General features: G+C 49.2%; 1 long non-coding RNA gene across 1 annotated transcript; it reads right to left on the minus strand.

Annotated features, from left to right (window-relative positions):
* Positions 1-21,984: 21,984 nt before the first annotated feature.
* On the minus strand, positions 21,985-22,581 carry LOC125490745. Its single transcript, XR_007267887.1, has 2 exons — positions 22,424-22,581; positions 21,985-22,316 (listed from the first exon to the last, which is right to left on the minus strand). It is a non-coding gene; the product is annotated as an uncharacterized LOC125490745 (long non-coding RNA).
* Between the last annotated feature and the right edge of the window lie 3,030 nt (positions 22,582-25,611).

A 25,611-nucleotide genomic window follows, 5' to 3' on the forward strand; every position in this document is an offset into this window, starting at 1 on the left:
TGGACGATGCCATAGAATTATGGGCAAGAAGGCTCGACGAATCAGCCTATGGCCGGCGCACAATCGACGCGATTCTCCCTGCTCTGCGACAGTGGCTAGATAGGGAGCACGGGTCGTGCACTTTCCGTGTGTCACAGATGCTTTCCGGGCACGGATGCTTCGGGAAGTATCTGTGTCGGATCGGGAGGGAAGAGACGCAAGCGTGCCACCACTGTGGCGCTGCATTGGACTCCGCGGAGCACACACTGGCGGAGTGCCCGGCCTGGACCGATGAGCGCAGCGCTCTCTGCGCGGTCATCGGGCAGGACCTAACGCTGCCTGCAGTAATTGCAGCGATCGTAAGCAGCAGACCTGCCTGGCGTGCGTTCTCCACATTTTGTGAGACCGTCATGTCGCAGAAGGAAGACGCAGAACGCGAGCGGGAACAGGAGGACCCAGCTAGGCGTCGTGTAAGAAGAGGCCGCCGACCCCGGGGTGGCAGAAGATAGCATCTCTGTCGCCCTGCGAGTCGAGCGAGTTAATATATTTAAACGGTATCCCCTGCCTTAAAGGGGGCCCCGCCCTGTAGTTCGGGCATTACAATAGAGCTACGGTAACCCCTGCCTCAAAGGGGCCCTGGAGTCGCAGGCGCACGAGGGGCGGGAGACCCTTAGTGCGTCGAGTTGCGGGTCCTGCGGCGTGGTAACACGTATTGTGGATGCGTGCTACTGCGGAGGGTAGGAAATCCTTCCCTCAGGAGTGCTGCTGTTCTCACAACAGCCTGCGCGGAGGCTACCGGTAGTATGCCACAAGGCGGTTCCCGGGACACCTCCAAATAGCGCGATGGAGTCCACCGTGGGGTTTTAGTCGGTGCAAGCCCGACATAACCCAGTCGCTTCCCCGAGCGGCTGGGTATGCGTTAGGCATTTCCCCACGTAAAAAAAAAAAAAAAAAGGTTCCCCCCCCGAAGGGTTCTCGGCTTGTCGTGCCGGGGGGGCTGAGTAGCTGTAACTGTTGAGTCTGCCGCTATAACTCGACTGATACGGTGAAACCAAGAGGAACCCATGGGCGGCTAGCGTGCCCAGCCACGGGCATGCTTTTGCTTACGCCACCCGTAACCCTGGATGTACTGTGGTGGGATATCATAGGGTCGGGGGCCGCTCTCCTTGTGTGGGAGGGGCTGCGAGGAGAAAACCTCTGTAAAAAATCCAAGGTGGAGGCGGAAACGCCCGTGCGCGGTGCTATTTGATTAGTTTCCGGGCAACCCGTATCCCTTGGATATTTCCGAGGAACGGGGGCCGCTCTCACAGTTCGGGATAGGGGCCACGAGGAGACAACCTCTTCAAAAACCACGGGCGGCGGGTCTTAGGTCTGTGAATTCACAGGCTGCTAGACAGGCTTTTCTACAAGCCACCGCCGGCAAACCTGTTATCCCAAGGTGACGTGGTCATGTCTCGCGGCCTGGGACCAGGGAGCTTGCCTTAATCGGCCGGCTCAAGAGGAGAAAACCTCAATAAAAATCCTCAAGTTACTGGCGTTGTGGTACCTACGGGTCTAGCGTGGCGTCAGGCTCCTACTCGCAAGGGTAGGAGGCGGGGGAGTATCTCCGTCGTTAACGACCAACCCTGGAGAAGTCCCGCACTCCAGGTGTATTAGGGATATTTTAAAATGTTCATACTCGTGGGATCTAAACATGCAACAATCCAACAAAGATGACGAAGTAGTTGTAGATAGTAGGAGGCGTAGTTTAAGTAGGTTAAGTTTTGAGGTTGAGGAGGGAGAGGAGAGTAGCAGTAATGAACATTGTGCAAAGGCACACACTTTGGGCACTAAAGCGGGCGGAAAGCCCGCGGAGCAAACTGGACTGAGACCGGGTTCCACCACCCCGGAATCGGTTCAGGGCTCTGGCCAGGGCGCTCGCGCCAAAAAGGGAGGAAAAAGGGACGGGGTCTCTGAGGGATCGATCCGAAGCGGCAGGGGTCGTTCGCTCGAGTCTCCCGCCCATGTAAGCGAGGCTAGTGTGGTCATGCTAGAGTCTGCAGAATCTACAGACAGCGCGGAGAGCACTGCAGACGAGGAGAGATTTCCCTCTGGCAAATATTGGCAGAGTAGGTCCCAAAAACGTAAACGATCTGCGGTCTTCGACTCTGGAAGCGGCTCAGGAGGAAGCCCGAGCGGTGTGCCTAACAAGCTTGGCACACCCAAAAGGGGCCGAGGCAGGCCGCCTACCACTGGCCAATATGTTGGCTTAGCAAAGGCTAAAGCTGAACTCGCGGCAGCCAAGGAGAAAGAATTACGGCTCCGCTTGGAAGAAGAGGTTGCAAACCATTCTCTGAAAGCCAGAGAGTCGTTTTCCCGGTTGGATCAGGCCATCTCCCAAACACTTGGGGATGGCGATAATAGGCTGTCTGCTGACTTGCAGACAGTTATAGCCAATAACTTGAATGTTATCATGGACGTGGGGAAAAAGTCCCGAAACCTAAAGGGCACCTTTGTGCGGGCGATAAAAGATTCCGTCGAGGCAATTTCCACGGCCGTGAGAACTCTTAGTGTTCGGACTACAAACGAAGAGGTGGCCAAACTGCAGGCTGATAATAATCGCCTGCAGTCCGAGGTTGAGCGCCTGAGAAGGGAGAACGAGGCACTCAGAGCGGAACAAGCGGACCTGCGAAGGGAGTTCCAGACTCTTCGCTCCGGCTTCGAAGCAGTGAATGGGCGCCGATCCCCCTCCCCTGCTCCTTTGGTAGGCCCTAGGCAAATAGAGGAGGCACGTCGGGTTTCACCGCCACGGACGGTACAACCAAGCAAATCCAGCCGGGCTGGACCGCCGGCGGAGCAGGTGAGACCGGAGTTCGCCGAGTTTGCGCGTGCAATAATGCTGGAAGTGGGGAACATGGTGGATGCCAAGCTCTCCTCACTAGAGTCGCGTCTGCCACCCGCTCCTCCGATCCGCCCACCTTTAGCTGCGGACAAAAAGAATGCGGAGACTGCAAAGAAGCAGATCCAGACGCCCTCAGGAGAAATAGTGGCTGAACAACAACCCGGACCTAGCCAGGGGAAAAAGAAGAGCAAAAAAAGGAAAAGAAGCAAAAAACCTAGTGGGCCCGCACCAAATGTGGCAGCACCAGTGGACCAAGTGTTCATTTCATTTCATTTCATTTATTTAATACCATAAACAACATGTCGCATAAGATGTTAACATTGGTTTATGCATTTAAAGTACTTACAATGTTATTTTACCCTTAGGGTGTAGTACAAATTTTTAAATATAATATCTAGGTATACACAATCAATAATTTAATACGAATTAGAATTTTAAAAACAATACAGTAAAATGAGAGGTCATAACAACACAATAACACAATAAAATTTATAACAATTTCTATAAATTCATCACACACAACATAATCAATCAATCGTATATTATAATCAATTTCATACAATTATTATCAATGACATCAATTTAATAAACATAACAATAACAATTTCATTTAAAATTCAGTAAAATGAGATGTCATAGAGTAACAACACAATAAAATATAATCAATTAATTGTATACTATAATCAATTTCATAGAATTATTATCATTGACATTAATTTAATAAAAATAACAATTTCATTTAAAATTCAGAAATTCATTGTGGTTGTAAGGACAAATTTTTAGTAGATAAATACTTAATTTATTGAAAAAAATGTTTCCATTTAACCTTTTTATATCTTCCGGAAGTTTATTAAAAAATTTAATCGCCGCCATTTTTGTGGTTCGGTCGTATGTCACAGTTCTAGATGTAGGGACATCCAAATTAAATTTATTTTTCTCATTTAATCTACTGCTAATGCCTTCAGGACGTAGTGGGAATTTAGAGGGGTATCGTTTAACTATTTTACACAGCTCTATAATATAAAGAGCTGTAACGGTATGTATTCTTAACTTCACGAAGGACTCCCTGCAAGAAATCCTGTTTGACCCTAAATTTTCAAGGATTCGGACGCATCTCTTTTGCAGAATAAAAATTCTTTTTATATCCGTACACCCTCCCCACATCGCCAATCCGTAGGTAACCCTTGATTGAAAAAAGGCAAAATATGCTTGGAGTGTAGCTTTTTTCGTGGTTATTTTTGACAGGCACCGTAACGCAAAACAAAAGCTGCTGAGCTTATTTTCCAAGACATCTATATGTGTCTTCCAGTTTAGATGATCATCAAAATGTATGCCTAGAAATTTTGCACTTTTAACAGTCTCAATTTTTTTGCCATCTATAGTAATATTCAAATCAAGATCAGGTGTATTATAATTTCTGAAATGTAATATACACGTTTTGCTAATATTTGTATTTAATTTGATGTTTTTTAACCATTTGATAATTATTTTAATAGTATCCGAGATGGTAGCAGAGAGGTCAGGTGTATCTTTTCTATCAAATTTGAAAAAGACCGACACATCATCTGCGAACATAACGATTTTTTGCTTTATGACGCATGGAAGATGGTTTATATAGAGTAAAATAGAATCGGCCCTAATATACTACCCTGTGGGACTCCCATTTGTATTATGGAAGTGCGTGATTCAATCTTTTCTAGGGTTTTTTTGTCATTTAGGATATGTAAGATTACATTTTGTGGCCTCATTTCCAAATATGACCTAAACCAACTAAGTATGATTCCGCGTATTCCATTTCTTTCTAGAATATTAAGCAAAATTTCGTGATCAACATGGTCAAAAGCCTTAGATAGATCTAATAGTACAGACACGACATTTTCTTTACCATCTAGGGCCTCTGTTACAAAATCTACAATATCAAATATTGCGTCAGCGGTAGAGGAGCCCTTTTGAAACCCAAATTGTTCTTTGGCTAATATTTGATTAAGTGACAGAAAACATCGAAGTCTACTTGCCATAATTCCCTCAAATATCTTTGATAAAGTAATAAGTAGACGGTAATTATTAACATTGAGTTTGTCATCTTTCTTATGAATTGGCTTTATATCAGCCTTCTTTAACCTAGCCGGAAATATACCTTCGGTGAGCGATAAGTTTACCAGAAACAGCAAAGGTTCAGCAATGGCATCAAAGATATATTTGAGAACCAATGTTGGTATATTGTCATACCCACATGATTTTTTGTTTTTCAACGCCATTACCGTTTTAAATAATTCATCTCTGGTTACTGGTCTGGCAAACATGGTATTTGGGTTAGAGGGCTGATCATTTGTTTTTGTAGAAATATTTGGTGTGCTGATGGCAGCACTCTTATCCCCATTTCCCGTGTATGTAAAAAAATCATTGAATAAATCTGGAGCTTCATTTTCGGAGGTTACTGCTCTCACTCCATCGGTCAATCCGACATATTTATTTACTTCAACTGGTTTCATACCATTAATATTCCTATTTATTAAATTCCACGTTGACTTGACTATATCATGAGAATTTATTATCTTGTTTTCATTATAGGATCTTTTTGCATGTAAAATTACTCGATTTAAAATAGCACAGTAGGTTCTGTACCGGTTGTGTACTTCTTTGTTCTCAGAAAATTTTGCTCTTATGAACATTTCTCTTTTTGTTGAGCAAGACTTCTTAATTCCCGGTGTAATCCAGCCCCGGTCCTTACTAGAGCTGTTACATTTTATTTTTATTTCAGGACAGTACCTATCAAACGCTTCTGTAATAATGTCATGAAAAATGTTGAAACCAGTATCACAGTCCGATGCTTTGAGTACTTTATCCCAAGAGACATTTAGCAAATCTGTTTTCATATTTTCTAAATTATCTATATTCAGGTCTCTTATGTAGTTGTAATATGCTGTTTTTTGTGTAAACGGAATTTCCAGGTTAGCATATTGAAGAGTATGGTCTGAGATAGCAAGATCAATAACTCTCGCTTCATTTAGCTTATTAGTCGATATTATGTTGTCTATACAAGTGCGACTATGACTAGTTATACGTGTAGGTTTGTGTATGTTTTTTACTAAATGAAATGACTCTAAAAGACACATAAACTGTTTAGTCTCATTGCTATTTACCAAGGTGTCGACATTAAAGTCTCCGCAAGCAATTACGGTACGAGTTTTATTTTTATTTATAAAACTGAATAAACTGTCCATGTTATCGATAAAACCATCATTATATTTAGTATTTGGTCTGTAAATACATAATATATAAGTACCATTCAAGTCGATTCCGCATAATTCAAATATGTAAGGGATTGACATTTCCTTAAGTTTTGGTAGAGTCTTGAATGATACATTATCTCTAACAAAAATGCATACCCCTCCTTTACTCTTTCTCTTTACACGGCAATAACTAGATGCCAGAACAAAACCTGAGATACTAATGCAATTAAGATCTGCTTCTCTTCGGTGGTGCTCTGAGATACATAGGACCACAACTTTTTTCCCTTCATTACTATCCAGCCAGATTTCAAGTTGAGATTGCTTCGATTGGCTTAGGCTTTGTACGTTAATGTGAGCAATTTTAGACGAGTATTTTACGGTACCTGCGCGGTTATTGGAGTTTTGGGAAAAGAATTTGACTTAGCCATATTGTTCCCATTTGTAGACACATCACCTACACGGCTTGGACTCCGCATGGAGGTGGTGGAATTCTTTTGGAAGAAATATGGGATTGTGCCCTTTTTGGGTTTAACTGTGTTTATTTGATTTTGACTTAACCTTGCACCAGTTACAGGGTTGGTGGTCTGTTTTTGGAAATAATATGGAATTGTTCCCTTTTTAGGTCTTGTCGTGACAGTTATTTTATTTTTAACGTCTTCATTATTATCAATAGCTATCGGTGCCTTATTTTTGAAGTTGAGGAAACGATATTTATAATCATCACTATCAATCTCAGTGTTAAGTTTGTCACATAATTCCTTACGATTCCTTGAATCAACCTCAATAAATTTCGTTCGGTTATAATGATTACAAAGCAATTTAATGTAATAATTTTGTAGATTTGAGTTAATGTGATTATTTTTAGCTACTTTGACAATTAGGACTTTATGTTCTTTAAGCATATTTAGAGCATTACACAATTCAAAAACAAATTCGTAAGGCTTAGTATCGTTACTACCCAATATGAGAACAATAATATCATTTTTACTATCGGATTCTTTTAAAACATCTTTGCAACTGGTTAATACATTTAAGGTCGAAGCTTGCGGCTTACAATACCCGGTTACAGTGTAGTTGTCATTCCACTTTGATTTCCTGCTCTCAATCATTTCCCCGGCTATGCCTTTACATCTCTGGTCTCCTAGAATGTGAATTTTTGGTTTTATTGGCTTTTTGTATGTAGTATTTGTTTTGCAGTCCAATATTTTGTCCACTGTGTTTAAGCGCTGTGTTTCACATTTTTTTATCTCTTCCTGAGTAATTTTAGTATCTACATTTTCAATCTTGTTATTATTCTCTATATTGGATTCAGATCGGTTTGAAGAATGCGCCAATGTGGCATCGGTCTTAGCCATTTTATGATTACTATCCATTTCTTCTGCAGACTTCAATAGTTCTGTCACGGTTGGAGTTTCTAGAATTAACCTTTTCGTTAAACTTTGTTTATGATGATTGATCGGTGTCCTGAAGGATTTGTTTCTAGGGGTAGAGTTGACAAATGGTCGTTGAGTAGTTAGTTTTGTCAAAATATCAATCCTTTTGCCCAATTCTGAAATTTTTTCTTTCAGTTGGTAATTTTCATGATTCAGTATGCCTATTTCATCATGGGCACCTGCTAGTTCGGCTTGAATAGATGATAGTTGGTTTTTCAAAACATTTACTGGAGAGGAATCTAGATATTCAGCTGCAGGTAGGCTTTTCATCGTCGAATCTAGAAGACTACTGCTCGAATCTCTGTTCAAATACGACAAGTCTTGTAATGATGTGGATTTATGTGGTTTCCTATGAGTAACATTATCCATTGCCGTAATTTCTTTCCTATTAGGCTATTACGGTTACAAGCAGAATTTTATTCAAAATAAAAAAAAAAAAAAAAAAAAAAAAAAAAAAAAATTTTTTTGCTTTTGATGGGATTTGAACTTGCTGTCACTCCGGACGAAGGCGAGCGTTAGACGAGTAAGCTATCTAGTCGTTACAGACACATGCGAAAATATTCTTTGGTATCTGCGACAACCTTTTACTTTTCAAGGTCGGTTATTGGCCGGTCATTGACCAGGTATGACACTGTTTGAAACTGCCACTGTTTAGCAATTATAACACTCGAAATTTGAAATTTAAATCGTAATTTAAAGCACTTGCACAGGTTCACTTGCAGTAATTTTTACGTATGATGAAGCTTAGACAGTAAGGAAACTTTTAATACAAATATGAACTATAACACTTCACTATTTATTGCAGTTTCTTTTTTTAACTGGGACAAGAGTAGGATTACGTGTACGCTTGGTGCGCGCGCTTGCGAACTTACTCAGTGTCACCTTCACAACCTGTTCGACCAAATAGGAACGGGGAGACCTGGACCACGGTTGTCAAACGTGGTGCCAAGAAACAAGCGCCAGTATCCACTAAAGCGCCTACTAGGGAACCCCCCAAGACGAAAATAAGGCCTCCACGATCCCAGGCAGTGGTGATAACTTTACAGCCGGAAGCGGCGGGCAGAGGAATGACTTACGCCAAAGTCTTGACTGAGGCGAAGTCCAAGATCGACCTCTCTAGCCTAGGAGTTTCAGGGATGCGGATTAGGAATGCAGCCACGGGTGCCCGCATCATTGAAATTCCGGGAATAGCAAGCAAGCCCGCTGCCGACGCTCTAGCAGCAGAGATTGAAAAAGTTATAGGATCCGAGACTGTGAAAGTGTCTAGGCCCACAAAGTGTGCGAGTCTACGCATATACGGTCTGGATGACTCTTCAACCTCGGAAGAGGTGGTTGAGGCAATTGCCCTTGTCGGAGGATGCCCTAGAGAGCAAATAAAAGTTGGAGAGTTAAGTATGGGACCTTCCACCACGGGCAGTGTGTTGGCTAGCTGTCCCGTCGCTGCTGCTCAAAAAATCAACAAGGCTAAACACCTCAGGATTGGTTGGACGTCAGCCTCGGTAAAACTGCAGCCACCGAAGACAATGCGATGCTACCGTTGCCTTGAGGCAGGACACGTTGGCGTCTGTTGCAAGTCGGAGGTGGACCGCAGTAACACTTGCTACCGCTGTGGGCAGCCTGGCCACAAGGCCAGCACCTGCAATGCCGACCCTCACTGTCCCATATGCAGTGCCGCTGGTAAACCGGCCAACCACAGGGTGGGTGGCAAAGCCTGCGTTCCTCCCTCGAAGAAGCAGCGGAAGAAGACCTTGGCGGCAACACAACCGCTGCCTACCAGTGCCTCGGCTAATGCTGAAGCTGCAGCGGCGGTGGAAGAAACAATGTCCAGCTAGATGGCCCTCAGAGTTCTCCAGGCGAATATCAACCACTGTGAAAGCGCTCAGGACTTACTGTACCAGAGCATGACGCAGTGGCTGATACACTTGGCGGTGGTTTCCGAGCCATACTATGTGCCTCCAGACTGGGTCTCGGACCGGGATGGAACGGTGGCCCTGGTATCGCGGGGTGCAATTGGCTCCCCTCCTTTTGAAAAGGTAACAAAGGGCAGGGGATGCGTGGCGGCACTGTTGGGCGGAATAGTGATCATTGGATGCTATTTCTCGCCCAACAGGAATGTGGCGGACTTTGAACATTTCCTCGCGGAGCTAGGATCACTGGTTCTGCAAAGTCGACCATACCCAGTCATTGTGGCAGGAGACCTGAACGGGAAATCAGAGGCGTGGGGATCCCCGGTACGCAATGAGCGTGCTGAGCCTATGGAGGATTGGCTTGCCCAGGTGGGACTTTCTGTTCTCAACCGGGGGTCAGAATGGACTTGTGTGCGTCACAATGGGGGTTCCATTGTGGATGTCACGTTCGCGAGCCCCGCACTGGAGCCCCGTGTCCAGGGCTGGAGGGTTATAGTGAATGTGGAGACTCTGTCAGACCATCGGTATATCCGATACGACGTCTCCGCAACACTGGATACCACACGCTGGACCAATATATGTGGCGCCGGTCCCCGTTGGGTATTACACCGCCTGGACCGAGAAGCACTAGAGGAAGCGGCCATCGTCCATGCTTGGGCATCAAGCCCGGAAAGCCTTCCACATGTAGATGATGAAGCCAACTGGTTCCGGGAGACTCTGTCGCAAATATGCGATGCAGCTATGCCTCGCGCCAGACCAATTCCTCCCAAGAAGAAAATGTACTGGTGGTCTTCTGAAATCGCGGAACTACGCCGCGCATGTATGTCGGCTCGTCGCCAGTATACCCGACACAGAAGACGAACCAGGCGTAGGAACGATGTCCCCCCAGACGCCGAAGAAGTTGCCCTATTTGCCATATACAAGGCAGCCAAGAAGGCAATAAAAATTGCAATACGGCGGTCCAAGGAGGCTGCTCGTAATGAGATGCTGGAGGCCCTAGACGTGGATCCCTGGGGCCGGCCGTACAGGGCTGCGAGAAAAAAGCTCCGCACCTGGGCTCCACCACTGACTCAAAGTCTTCGGCCCGAGCTAGTGAATGAAGTGACCTCGGCTCTCTTTCCGACGAGGCCTCCACATGCCCCACCATCGATGGCAGTCGTGTTGGACCCAACGGAGGAGAATCTTGTTCCTCCTGTAACGGAAGCGGAGCTTCGAGTAGCCCTTCATAGACTCCGCACGCGAAAAGCCGCCCCTGGGCTTGACGGCATCCCTGGCCGTGTGGTGTACCTGGCTCTCAGGGAGCACCTTGGGCCAAGATTCCTCTGCTTTCTGTCACAATGCCTAGAGCAGGGGAGTTTCCCACTGCAGTGGCGGACTGGCAAGCTAGTGTTGCTACAGAAGGAGGGACGGCCTGCAGATTCACCCTCAGCATACCGCCCAATCGTGCTGCTAGATGAGGTCGGTAAGCTCTTTGAGCGTATCATTGCCGACCGCATTACAGAACATCTGGAGTCAGAAGGACCCAACCTGTCCGAAAACCAGTTCGGCTTCCGGAGGGGTAGGTCCACTGTCCATGCCATTCTGCGGGTAAAGACCTTGGCGGACGAAGCAGTGCGCGATGGTGATGTGATGATTGCGGTGTCACTTGACATTTCCAATGCCTTCAACACATTACCCTGGCCCTGCATAAAGGAAGCATTTGGGTACCACAGGATGCCCAAATACCTGATAGAGATAGTGGACTCCTACCTCTCCGAAAGGTTTATTACATATCCTGGGCGAGAGGCTTGGGGCCGAAAGGCGATGTCGTGCGGCGTCCCACAGGGATCGGTTCTTGGCCCGCTCCTGTGGAACATCGGCTACGACTGGGTGTTGCGTGGCGCGACCCTCAGAGGTATCGAGACCACCTGCTACGCAGACGACACCCTAATTACGGCTCGGGGCATCACGTTCAGGGATGCTGCCATTCTTGCAACGGCTGGAGTCGCCCAGATGGTGCGCCGCATCCGAATGCTGGGGCTGGAGGTAGCTCTACACAAGTCAGAGGCCCTGTGCTTCCACGGGGCCCGAAATGCTCCTCCGCCTGGATCAGCCATAGTAGTTGGCGGAGAACGTATCGCTGTCCAGTCGACGATGAAATATCTGGGACTCGTCCTGGACAGCCGGTGGAATTTTGCCGCCCATTTTGAAAGGCTGGCTATAAAACTGGTCGCCACGTGTGCGGCACTGAGTAGGCTCTTGCCCAACCTTGGTGGGCCAAAAACATCTTGCAGGCGGCTTTATATGGGCATCGTGCGTTCTATGGCCATGTACGGTGCTCCTGTGTGGGCCGATAACCTATCGAGGTCGAACATCACCCATCTGCGCAGAGCGCAAAGAGTGATGGCCTCAAGGGTGATTCGGGCATACTGCACCATCTCCGCAGAAGCCGCCTGCCTGATTGCTGGATCCCTACCGTGGGACTTAGATGCCGGTGTCCTCTCATCCCTGTATCACTGGCGGGAGGAAGCACGTCGAACAGACATGCGTCCAGCACCAAGAGAGATCGGGGCTGCGAGAGACGGGTACGCGGACGATGCCATAGAATTATGGACAAGAAGGCTCGACGAATCAGCCTATGGCCGGCGCACAATCGACGCGATTCTCCCTGCTCTGCGACAGTGGCTAGATAGGGAGCACGGGTCGTGCACTTTCCGTGTGTCACAGATGCTTTCCGGGCACGGATGCTTCGGGAAGTATCTGTGTCGGATCGGGAGGGAAGAGACGCAAGCGTGCCACCACTGTGGCGCAGCAGTGGACTCCGCGGAGCACACACTGGCGGAGTGCCCGGCCTGGGCCGATGAGCGCAGCGCTCTCTGCGCGGTCATCGGGCAGGACCTAACGCTGCCTGCAGTAATTGCAGCGATCGTAAGCAGCAGACCTGCCTGGCGTGCGTTCTCCACATTTTGTGAGACCGTCATGTCGCAGAAGGAAGGCGCAGAACGCGAGCGGGAACAGGAGGACCCAGCTAGGCGTCGTGCAAGAAGAGGCCGCCGACCCCGGGGTGGCAGAAGATAGCATCTCTGTCGCGCTGCGAGTCGAGCGATATAAACGGTATCCCCTGCCTTAAAAGGGGCCCCGCCCTGTAGTTCGGGCAATACAATAGAGCTACGGTAACCCCTGCCTCAAAGGGGCCCTGGAGTCGCAGGCGCACGAGGGGCGGGAGACCCTTAGTGCGTCGAGTTGCGGGTCCTGCGGCGTGGTGACACCTATTGTGGATGCGTGCTACTGCGGAGGGTAGGAAATCCTTCCCTCAGGAGTGCTGCTGTTCTCACAGCAGCCTGCGCGGAGGCTACCGGTAGTATGCCACAAGGCGGTTCCCGGGACACCTCCAAAAAGCGCGATGGAGTCCACCGTGGGGTTTTAGTCGGTGCAAGCCCGACATAACCCAGTCGCTTCCCCGAGCGGCTGGGTATGCGTTAGGCATTTCCCCACGTAAAAAAAAAAAAAAAAAAAAAAAAAAAAAAAAAAAAAAAAAAAAAAAAGGTTAGGTTAGGTTAGGTTAGGTTCCCACCCGACCACGGACCTGCTTAGTTGTCTAAGTGGGAGGGGAGGTGAACACCTACGTGGCGCGTCCCAGGTGGCGGATAGGGAGCCTCGGCTCTCTGCTACTACTACGCTCGTACTAGTCGCAGTGAGCCGAGGTTGAGTTTAACTCTCGCGGACCAAACACCAAGGTGGAGGAGTCCTAAATCATGGAGGTACAAAAAATAGATGATATTGTACCCCAGGAGGGTCCCGTAACTGGAGAATCCCTCCCCGAGCCAATTGGCTCGGGCTGCCCCTTGTATTCTGGGGGGGGCAATTTGCACCTTTGTGATTTAGGAAAAAAAAGTTGTGATAATGTGTCAATTTGTAATAGTGTGTCAATTTGTGACAATGAATTTGCGCGCCCATTTGAGCGCACGTCTCAGCGCAGAGACAGTGTCGGGTCGGACACGTCGTCGGTGGTGTCATTTATCTCAATGACATCATCGGACGTCGTGTCTAAACGGCCCAGGAAAAGGGGGAACCCGGGAGCCAATAACAGCCCGCCGGGTTCAAAACGCCGAGTGCTAAGGCGCTCGGTTAGGGATGGAAGTGGGGAGGACGATGAGATTCTTGGCCAATCTCTCACCCCCTCCAACACCAGGGCGAAGGCCTCACTACCAAAGGTGGATGACCTGTTGGCAGAAATGCAGGGACGACCGACAGCTGATCTGAATGCTTTTATTGCAGCTCAGCTGTCCACTGTCGAAGGGGTTGCCGACAGGTCGAGAAATTTGAAGGGCACCTTTGTCCACAGTCTTCGCCTTGCCGCGAGACAGGTGCAGGCCGCCACCACAGAGCTGGTGCAACGCACGGTGTCGGGCCGGAACGAGGAGAGGCTGGAGCGGGAGAACGCAGAGCTGCGCTCTCAGGTAGCCTCCCTCAGTTCGAGGCTGGAAGACCTGGCCAAGGAGGTGGCAATACTCCGGCAGACTCCGGACCATGTCGCGGCGCCGGTATCGCCTACCAGGCCTTCCCCCGAACCTTCGGGAGAATGGGAGCGGCGCCTGATGGAGCGCATTGGGGGCTTGATGGACAAGAAACTGGCGGCAGTTGCGTCCATTGCTCCCGCTCCTAAGACTTCACCTCGTGTCGGCTCGACACCGTCAGCCGGGCACAATAGGCCAGCAGTGGGGGCAGTCCCAGGGACACAGCCCAGGCCTAAGGCCAAAAAAAGGAAGAGGAAGAGGAAGAAGGGGGTTGTGGAGACGCCAGCTCCGGTGGCTCGGTCACAACCAGTGCCTTCTTCTGCTACTCCGGCAGCGGGAGGAAGCACCTGGGCCACCGTAGTGAACAGGAAAGCCCAGAAGCCGAAAGCAGCGGTCACTGCATCGCAGCGGCCGGCACAGACGAAGAAGGTGGTTCCGGCGAAGCCTCCCTCATCAGCAGCTATTGCCGTCACAATTCGGGAGGGCGCAGACGTCACATACGCTGCTGTCATGGCAGCAGCGAAGGAGCGTGTGCGCCTGAGTGACTGCGGCATTAGCACCGTCCGCATGAAGCGAGCCGTGACTGGGGGCCTCGTCCTAGAGGTGTCTGGCGCAGAATGCTCGAAGCATGCGGACGATCTTGCCGCAAAAATGAGGGAGGCCCTAGCCGACATGCCGGTTCATATCGCGCGCCCTTTTAAGACGGGTGAGGTGCGCGTCATGGATCTGGATGAGGCAATCTCGCCTGTTCAGTTGGCCGCGGCGATTGCGATTGCGGGAGAGTGCCAGGCTGCCGAGGGAGGCAATGGAGGTTTCCCATTCGCAGCCATAAACCTGTTGCAGGGCAACCTGAACCACTGCCGAGAGTCACAGGACTTGTTCCTACATACTCTGGCGGAGCGTTCGGTTACCATGGCAGTCGCGTCGGATCCTTACCGAGTGCCAAACCATCCCCGTTGGTTCGGCGATACCGGGGGATTCGTCGCCGTTTATTGGTGCGGTGGATCGGGTGACCCCCCGTGCACTCTCCTCGAGCGGGGCTTGCGCTTCGTGGCGGTTCAGCTGGGCCCTATGGCGGTAGTGGGCTGCTACTGTCCCCCAACAGTCCCCGTGCAGAGTATGAGTCTCACCTGGATGCGGTCGCGCTGTGCGTCCGCAGATGCCTGCCTCGCCCCGTGTTTGTCCTGGGCGATTTCAACGCCCACTCGAGGGCCTGGGGCGGGGAGGCAGACGACGCTAAGGGAGACTCAGTGCTGGAATGGGCTGCTGGGCTTGACCTACGGCTCTTAAACCGGGGGTCCGTGCCCACGTGCGTGCGGTGGCAGGGGGAGTCGATCGTGGATCTTTCATGGGCAACTCCTCCTGCTGCACGTCTTGTGTCTGGATGGAGGGTGGCTGAGGAGATGGTAACCCTGTCGGACCATCGACACGTCGTGTTTGAGGTGAACCTCCGGCCAGCTGGCCATACCATCCGCACGGACACTGCACAACGCCGCTGGGCATTAAAATTGCTGGACCGGGATAGCCTAGTTGCTGCTGCAACGGTAGCGTCATGGGCGGGAAACGATGACGTCCATCTGTGACGCGTCGATGCCCCGGGCCAAGCCATCCACACGCAGAGGGGCGTACTGGTGGTCAGAGGAAATTGCGCAGCTGCACGCGGTTTGTCTCCGCAGTCGACGCCAGTACACCTGAGCACGGAGAAGACGCCAGGCAACGGAGGCCGAAAAGAGTACCGCCTATGACGCCTATCGGGAGGCCAAAAACGCGCTTCGTTTCGCGATTGCAGACGTGAAGGCTCGGTCCTGGAAGGAGCTCCTGGAGGGTCTCAACAGGGATCCATGGGGCCGACCGTACAAATCAGTACTGGGCAGGCTGCGTCCGTGGGTCCCTCCGTTGACCGAAACCCTGGAACCCGCTCTGGTAGAGACAGTGGTCAGCACACTGTTTCCCAGGGCCCAGGAAGGTCAACAAGACCCTCTCGTTAGACCCGACCACGTGGTCTGACGAGTTAGGAGTGAAGGATCCGGAGCTGGAACGAGCAGTCAGGCGTCTCGGAGCGCGGAACACCGCTCCCGGCCCCGATGGCATACCAGGACGTGTGTGGGTGCTGGCGCTCAGGGCTGGTTTAATCAGACAGTTCATCAGTCTGCTGAACCGCTGCCTGAGTGACGGCGAGTTCCCCACCGACTGGAAGGAGGCCACGCTGGTGCTCCTGAAGAAGGAAGGCAGGCCCGCAGACTCTCCCTCTGCGTACCGACCCATCTGTCTGCTGGACGAGGCTGGCAAGCTCTTTGAGCGAGTCATCGCCGATCGCATCCAGGCACACCTGAGACGGGATGGTCCCGACCTTTCGGATAGTCAGTACGGCTTCCGGATTGCGCCATCGACAGTGGATGCGATACTTCGCGTTCGCTCACTGTCGGAGCAGGCTGTGAACCAAGGGGGAGTTGCGCTGGCTATTAGCCTAGACATAGTTAATGCGTTCAACTCCATCCCTTGGGGAACCATTAGGAAGGCTCTTGTGTACCACCAATTGCCTTTCTACCTGCAGCGAATAGTCGGGTCATACCTGTCGAACAGGTATATCAAGTACCCGGGCAGAGAGGGTATGTTTTCGCGGAGGGATGTCAGTTGCGGAGTTCCACAGGGGTCGGTGTTGGGCCCTCTTCTGTGGAACTTGGCATACGATGCGGTCCTGCGAGTTGAGCTTCCAGATGGTGTTAGCACAGTGTGTTACGCGGACGACACACTGGTAGTTGCTAACGGGGCCTCCTTCGAGGAGGCTATACCAAGGGCGGAAGATGCTGTGGCCAGAGTGATTGGCAAGATCCACCAGCTGGGTCTCAAAACAGCGCCCCACAAGACCGAGGCGCTGTGGTTCCACAAACTGCCTAGGAGCAGGGAACCACCCGAGCTAGCGGTACAAGTTGGTGATGCTCGTATCGCCATAGGACGGCATATGCGCTACCTCGGCCTAGTCCTGGATAGTCGCTGGTCATTCGAGGAACACTTCAAAAGGTTAACCCCCCGGATACAAAAAGTAGCTGGTGCTTTGCATGGGCTGCTTCCGAATCTGGGGGGTCCTCGCGAAGGAGTCCGCCGCCTCTATACGGGAGTCGTGCGATCCATGGCCCTCTACGGAGCACCTGTCTGGTCGAAGAGACTGACGGGTGTCCGACGCAACCGAGCACTGCTATCCGCGTTGTTCGCGGATATCGCACGATATCGTACGATGCGGCGACTTTGTTGGGTCGCTTTCCGCCACTCGACATCTTGGCGGAAATGGACGCTCGAGTGTACCAGCGACTACACAATGTGGAAGTTGCCGATGCGGAGCCGGCATCAGCCGTCCGGCGAAACGAGCACCAGGTCGCTCTGGAGCACTGGCGGGAGCGGTTGGAGGAGCCAAGAAGTTGTCGGCAGCGAGCTGTCGCAGCCGTACTTCCGTGCTTCGACGCATGGATGCAACGACCGGGCAACCTCACGTATCGTCTGACGCAGGTGCTGACCGGGCACGGTTGCTTCGGTGAGTACCTGCACCGGATAGGGCGTGAGGTTGCACCGTCGTGTCACCACTGTGAAGGCAGCCTGGACTCCGCGCAGCACACACTTGCAGTGTGCCCAGCGTGGGAGTCCGAAAGGCAGATCCTGGCTAACAGGATCGGGCCGGATCTGTCACTGCCCTCAGTGGTGGCAGCCATGACTCGAGGCAAGGAATGTTGGAAGGCCGTGGTCTCGTTCTGTGAGACCGTCATGGTCCAGAAAGAGGCCGCAGAGCGAGATCGGGAGAGGGCCGATCCAGCTCGGAGGCGACGGCGAAGGGCTCAGGCCAGGTGAGCCCGTCGCGTCCCTGTAGCCCGGGAGTAAGAATAAGGCTACGGTATCTCCTGCCCGTCGTAGAAGGCGACCAAAAGGAGGTTAGGGGCTGTGGGCGGTGAGGACGGGGGTCCGAGCCGCCGCATAATAGCGGCCCCGGGAAGAGCGGCTGTGCATGTGGCCATGTACAGCCGCGCAGGCTGTGAAGGAGTGGGGAGACCTTGAGTCTCCCGGAGAAGAGCTGCGGCACGGTGCGAGGTGACTCCGGTGCGTTCCCCTGGAGATTCCGGAGCACCTACCTGCACTGATGGTGGCCACCGAGGGGGTTTTAGTGGGTAAAAATCCCACATATCCCGTCTTCCTCCCCCGAAGTCGGCGGGAATCTTTCTGAAGATTTCCCCCTCGTAAAAAAAAAAAAAAAAAAAAAAAGGTTCCCACCCGAAGGGTTCTCGGCTTGTCGTGCCGGGGGGGCTGAGTAGCTGTAACTGTCGAGTCTGCCGCTTTAACTCGACTGATACGGTGAAACCAAGAGGAACCCATGGGCGGCTAGCGTGCCCAGCCACGGGCATGAAATACTGAAATACTGAAATACTCATTTATTCATAAATCAATAATTTATAAGTCAAAGGAAAAATATATGGTACTTATATGAGTACGTATAACAAAAAATGTCACAGTAAAAAAAGCATCATTCACATTATATTTCAATGTCAAATTAATAAATTCATACTATCAATGTCAAATAAATTAAATTAATACAGTATTATTGATAGATGTCAAGTTAATTACAATTAATACAATTTATCGCCATAATAATAATAAATATAATAAATCAATATAGGTACAATATTTGTACGAAAATATATCAAATCAAGGAATGGCTTTCACAGTCTGAAAGTATTCGTTAGTTGTATAGCGTGCCATACCAACCAGTAGCTTTTTTAACTTAGAAATGAATATGGACTCACTAGGCACACTTTTTATTTCGTCAGGGAGAGAGTTGTACACCTTGGGAACAAGAGTAAGGAGACACTTGTCAGCTTTGGTGAACCTCCTAGCAGGTATACAAAGTTGATCGCGACGCCGGGTGTTAATATTGTGCGTGTCTTTTTTTTTGCTAAATTGTGGCAGATTACGCCACGCGTACTTAGCGATTTCTAATATGTACAGCGAGGGAAGCGTTAAGATGTTGTATTTCTTGAAAAGCTCCTTCGCTGAAAAGTCCCAGGGTACACCGGCAATTATTCTTATGGCACGTTTCTGCATCCTTAGTGCGCTTTCGCAGTCTGCTGCGTCTCCCCACAAGTCTAGTCCGTAAATAAGTATGGAGTGAAAGTAACCGTAGTAGGCTTTTTTTAAATTATCAGTTGTTAGAGATGGGGCCAACCTAGACAGAGCAAAGCACGCAGATGAGAGCCTAGTGCAGGTGATGTCGATGTGCGGCGCCCACGTGAGGCCGGCGTCGATGGTGAAGCCCAGGTAGCGGACCTGGTCCACCTGCGGCACCGCCACCCCGTCACAAACTACGTTCAGCTCGTGTCCCCTAGTTTTTCGTAGTTGGAAGTGCATAACCTTTGTTTTTTCAACATTCAGTAGCATTCCGTTGGCGGAAAACCAATGAGCTAGACAGCCAGTGACACGCCTGAGTTTAGATTTTAGCTGGTCGAAGTCATCGGCAGCTACTATTACACATGTGTCATCTGCGAACAGAACGTATTCAGCTTCATCAGACGCAGTGGATATATCATTCATTAGAATGAGAAAGAGACTATTGCCCATTATTGACCCTTGAGGGACAGAACAATTACCAACATGCTCGAGTTCCGATTTAGCACCACGAACGCATGTGCATTGATGACGCTGTGACAGGAAACTACATATAGTTTTATGGAAATCACCCTCGACACCGTACTTACTCAACTTTTTCAGTATGAGAGAGTGATTAACAAGATCGAAGGCGCGCGACAGGTCGCAGAACATGGCCGCGACCTGTCGCCCGTCCTCGAGCCGGCCCATCACCCGCGCCACGACGTCGCGAGCGGCGTCTACTGTAGACTTGTTAGCTTGGTATGCGTATTGCCGAGTGTTTAACAGTTTATTTTTTGTAAAGTGTTCATCGAGTCTATTGCTAATTATGCGTTCGAATGCCTTAGAAAATATTGGAATTTGAGCTATAGGTCTATAGCTCTTTTCTACATCCATCTCCCCTTTGCCCTTGTACACCGGCTGGACTTTAATCTGTTTGAGAGACTGTGGATAAACACCAGACTCAACGCACTTGTTAAACAACATACATAACAACGAGATTAGTATTGGTGGTACATAATCATATACGTGCGTTGGCATGTCATTTATATCCGTCGAGTTCTTACGTTTAATATTTTTGATCACAGTTATTAACTCTGATAATGTTATTGGCACAAACTGAAACGTTGGTTTTGGCCTGCCATCTAAATATTTATCGAGGAACTGCATAGCGACAACAAGGTCGGGTCGCGAGCGAGGGTCGTTGTTGGCCTCCACATAGAAGCGATTGAGGGCGGCGGCGGCGGCGCCCGCGCGCTGCTCCTGGCTGCTGCCGGCAGACTTGCTCACCAGCAGGTCGAGGGCCCCTCCGCGCCGCGCCTCGCTTCGACCGGTTTCAGCCTCGATCACTCTCCACACAGTACGACGCATGTCAGATTTAGGGTTACTGATCTGTTTGTTAATGTATTCGCGACGTGAGTTACGTAATTCCAGAGAATATTCTATCTCGAGCTGCAATAAGCTACTGGTTGATAGGCAATTGTCAAGTTTATTATTATGATTGGCTACGGAGTATTTCAGCTTACGCACTTCACAACGCAACTCTTGAACTTTTGGATTAGCCCAGGAGAAAAGGTTTTTTTTTACAGGATATTTCCTAATTGGAAAGAATACCTCATAGAAGTTCTTAATTACGTTGAAAATTGCGGTAAGTTGATCACAAGGACTTAGCCACTTTTGGAGAACCATATCCCAATTATACAAACATAGGGCCTCATAAAAATTATCAATTTGGAGTTGTGAAAACAGTCGTTTATGGGTTACATCATTAGAATTAGCATGTTGACTTTTTATTTGTGCTACAATAATAACACCAGTGTGACAAACACATTTCCACAGGCGCTATTTGTAAGATATCAACATTAGGTATATTAGTGTAGGCATGGTCAAGACAAGTTCTACTGGATGAGGTCACTCTAGTTGGGAAATCCACTAACGTTTTAAAACCGTGTTGTTTCAATGTAGAATTTAATCTTTTAGACATTAATGTTTTCACTAGAAGGTCAATGTTCATATCACCAACTATAATTAATTTGTAGGTATTCGATGCGTTTAAATCAAATAAAGCGTTCATAGTAGAAAGAAAAATGTCAATGTCACCTCTATTTTCTCCTTGAGGGGGTCTATAAATACAGTACGTCTAGTATAGGTTGTTGATAGTTGACACAACGTTTATAGTTTCAGTTTTCTTCCATACATTTACAAGCAGCGCCTCTAGCGGAAACTATCATAAACTAAAATTGGTAGTATGAGTTATTTCAAATCGTAGTTTTAAAAAACGAAATAAGTTTACGTGTAAATTATAGCTTTTTGGTAGTACGAGTTACATGTTTGACAGATCTTAGGTAGTCAGCTTCAACGAATTCGAAAACTTTCATAGTTGTTGCTCTCACTGAAAATTTGTAGGTGAGAAGCGTTTTTGTTGTTGGTTAGGATCTAGTTAGAATTTAATTTGTGACTATCAGCGATCATATTTTGCGTGGCGAATGGCTGCAGAGGCAGAGGAAACCCTATTAACCACTAGGAACTAACACAAACTTAAGAATGCGGAGTAATGATGGCAGGAATAGTGCTTGTTATTAGAGATAGTTTATATTGGTTCAGTGACTGGACCCAGTAGAGTACTATGTTGGTACTGATCCCGCTTGGACGCTATTTTCAACCAAGTCCAATGCGACTGTGTCGTGAAATCTGCCTTACTGCGTCCAGGCACTGAACCAATGTATATCACCATTAGGGTGCTTACATAGAGATACTGGTTACCTGTATCTACCCGTACCGGTAACCTGCTGTTTATCTTTCAGCGAGTGCGCTAGAGCATTTCACGGTTTTAAATTTCTCAGTGAGCGATACCTAATCAAGTTACCGGTACGGGTAGATACAGGGAACCCGATTCTTTACGTAAGCACCCTTAGAAATGAAAAATAAATGTTTAAAAATAATCATTTATTACTTATATAGTTATCCATTACATAAATGGCCTAAATCCCCACGAGAGGACGATAGCGTCGCGGCGTTGACTGCCTCGGACGAATCACGCGTCGACGGGTTGTCCTAGGACTCTGCCTTGGTCTCAGTGGGGCAACAAGTATAGGGCTTCTTCCGACGACAGGGCATCTTGGGCTTCGTCCAACGACAGAGCGTCTTGGGCTCCCCACATGTGCAGAATAGGTCGTAGGAGATTCTACACCATGTACGGACATTTATTTATGGCAGTTAACCTGCCGTGGGGTCCATCGGCAGGCTTGTTTAGGTCCCCATTCCTGTAAATAGTACGAATAGATTAGGTCTAGTAAAATATTATTTATTCCTACAATTTTACCTTAAGTTATCGTAAACATAATAAGTATATAGGTAGGTAGGTACTTACCTTTCCATAAAATCTACAATTAGGTACTTCGAATTGCGATGCACTTGTGAGGATCATTCTTAATTTTATAATTTTTATAAATAAAAGCTTGTAAACCAAATTTCAGTTTGTTTTTGTTAGAGTCATTGACATTGATTGACATATATATTTTGGTTAGAGTCATTGACATAAATAATATACGAAAATCAAGACGCCAAAATGACATGTGTGTTTGCCCTTTCTTTTTACAAGCGCTAGAAAGAGGTAAAGTATCTAGAGTGAAGTTCGCACAATCGAGTTGTAGCATAAACGATATCGCATGAACTATAATAAAAAAATGTAACCCATACTACCAATTAACTTGGAAACTAATAGTTTGGCGTGCTTACGATTTCTATCAACGTTGACATATATTGCAAGCCCGTACTAGACGCTCAGACAACAATCAAGTCTAGACCGACGCACTCGACAGCGCATACCTCGACGTGCATCTCCACGGACAGCGCGGCGAACTCCCCGCGCTCGATGGTGAGCAGGTCGGGCCTCACGTAGATGCAGGCGCCGCCTCCCTCGCGGGACGCACGCGCGTAGCTCGCCGCCAACCTGTAGTTGCCTATCCGGACACTGGTCAGCTCATTGGATCGGAGGAAGTGTTCTGTTATACAGAGGACATCCAAGTCTTTATGGGACAACTGAAGTTCACATTCAAGTTGAAAACATTTATTCTCCAGTCTATTGATATTTTGGTGGATTATCGATATGTTACTCAGTCTTGTGTTAGTCACCTTCTTAGTAACACTTCCAATATCAGTGGCGGTGCCGTCAATGTCAATGAGGAGTCGCGGCCGGGGGAGCCTCGACGGCAACAGTGGGACGGGTCGGGGCTGCGGCGGAGGGGGTACCGGTGACGTCACAGCGCGAGGCGCTCTGTCCCCGCTCTTGGTAGCGGGGCTTGGCGGGAAACCAGTCGCAATATTTAACGTGCGGGGGCCACAAAGAAGGCGAATCGATCTGTGGTAGCAAACTTTCTGGTATGCCTATAACGAATGCAGCATGTCTATTCGTCTTCAGCTTCCGTTTTTCTACTTCATAGCGATCGGATGTTACAATTCTGTTGAGAAAGTTTAACACGTTGTGCGTCGTCGTATTCGGTTTGAATGACCAAGCCTGTATGTACTTCAGTCGCTCAACCGATTGTAGTTCATCGTCGAAGCTTCCGGCTCCAATGCGTATATTGGAATTCCGTTGTCGATTAGTAGGAACCTTTTTTCGTTGAACTATTGTCCAGCCCTCCTCAGTAGTCGCAGGTAAGGTTTCCTGAGTCACGTTAGCGTTTGTAACAGTTGAGTTCGTGGCCACAGCTTTAGGCGTGCTCGTTAACTCAGATGACTCACTGACGACAGTCGCTCGGCGCTCATCGGAGATCTTCGGAGTATTGACGGGGGCAGCGGCAGTTGGCGCAAGCGACGCGCGGGCTACCGTCTTCGTGATTTTGTTATCACATCTAGCGCTCGATATTTTCTTCGCCTTTAAACGCGCTTGGCGGACCGGGCGCTGCAGCGGCGGAGTGGGTGCGCTTGTGGGCGGGGCGGGCTTGGGGATAACCGTCGGTGGTTGCGGGTCGTTAGCGATTTTTAGCTTAGATATCAGGCCGTTTTGAGCAATAACTATTGATTCCAGGGCACTAACTCTTGTACACAGTGTCTCAATAGACTTTTGTAGCACTTTTACCAAACTTTCGAGGGCTTTTGAGGCCATTTTACACTATTAAAGAATTAAAATGCGCGGAGCACTATTGTTGATTTGCACCCTCTGCCGGAGGAGAGGGGAGACTGATGATTATGATGCTTTTGCTTACGCCACCCGTAACCCTGGATGTACTGTGTTGGGACATCATAGGGTCGGGGGCCGCTCTCCTTGTGTGGGAGGGGCTGCGAGGAGAAAACCTCTGTAAAAAATCCAAGGTGGAGGCGGAAACGCCCGTGCGCGGTGCTATTTGATTAGTTTCCGGGCAACCCGTATCCCTTGGATATTTCCGAGGAACGGGGGCCGCTCTCACAGTTCGTGATAGGGGCCACGAGGAGACAACCTCTTCAAAAACCACGGGCGGCGGGTCTTAGGTCTGTGAATTCACAGGCTGCTAGACAGGCTTTTCTACAAGCCATCGCCGGCAAACCTGTTATCCCAAGGTGACGTGGTCATGTCTCGCGGCCTGGGACCAGGGAGCTTGCCTTAATCGGCCGGCTCAAGAGGAGAAAACCTCAATAAAAATCCTCAAGTTACTGGCGTTGTGGTACCTACGGGTCTAGCGTGGCGTCAGGCTCCTACTCGCAAGGGTAGGAGGCGGGGGAGTATCTCCGTCGTTAACGACCAACCCTGGAGAAGTCCCGCACTCCAGGTGTATTAGGGATATTTTAAAATGTTCATACTCGTGGGATCTAAACATGCAACAATCCAACAAAGATGAAGACGAAGTTGTAGATAGTAGGAGGCGTAGTTTAAGTAGGTTAAGTTTTGAGGTTGAGGAGGGAGAGGAGAGTAGCTGTAGCAGTAATGAACATTGTGCAAAGGCACACACTTTGGGCACTAAAGCGGGCGGAAAGCCCGCGGAGCAAACTGGACTGAGACCGGGTTCCACCACCCCGGAATCGGTTCAGGGCTCTGGCCAGGGCGCTCGCGCCAAAAAGGGAGGAAATAGGGACGGGGTCTCTGAGGGATCGATCCGAAGCGGCAGGGGTCGATCGCTGGAGTCTCCCGCCCATGTAAGCGAGGCTAGTGTGGTCATGCTAGAGTCTGCAGAATCTACAGACAGCGCGGAGAGCACTGCAGACGAGGAGAGAGTGGGTCCCTCTGGCAAATATTGGCAGAGTAGGTCCCAAAAACGCAAGCGATCTGCGGTCTTCGACTCTGGAAGCGGCTCAGGAGGAAGCCCGAGCGGTGTGCCTAACAAGATTGGCACACCCAAAAGGGGCCGAGGCAGGCCGCCTACCACTGGCCAATATGTTGGCTTAGCAAAGGCCAAAGCTGAACTCGCGGCAGCCAAGGAGATAGAATTACGGCTCCGCTTGGAAGAAGAGGTTGCAAACCATTCTCTGAAAGCCAGAGAGTCGTTTTCCCGGTTTGATCAGGCCATCTCCCAAACACTTGGGGATGGCGATAACAGGCTGTCTGCTGACTTGCAGACAGTTATAGCCAATAACTTGGATGTT

This window comes from Plutella xylostella, chromosome 4 (genome assembly GCF_932276165.1).
Source record: "Plutella xylostella chromosome 4, ilPluXylo3.1, whole genome shotgun sequence".
NCBI lineage: Eukaryota > Metazoa > Arthropoda > Insecta > Lepidoptera > Plutellidae > Plutella > Plutella xylostella.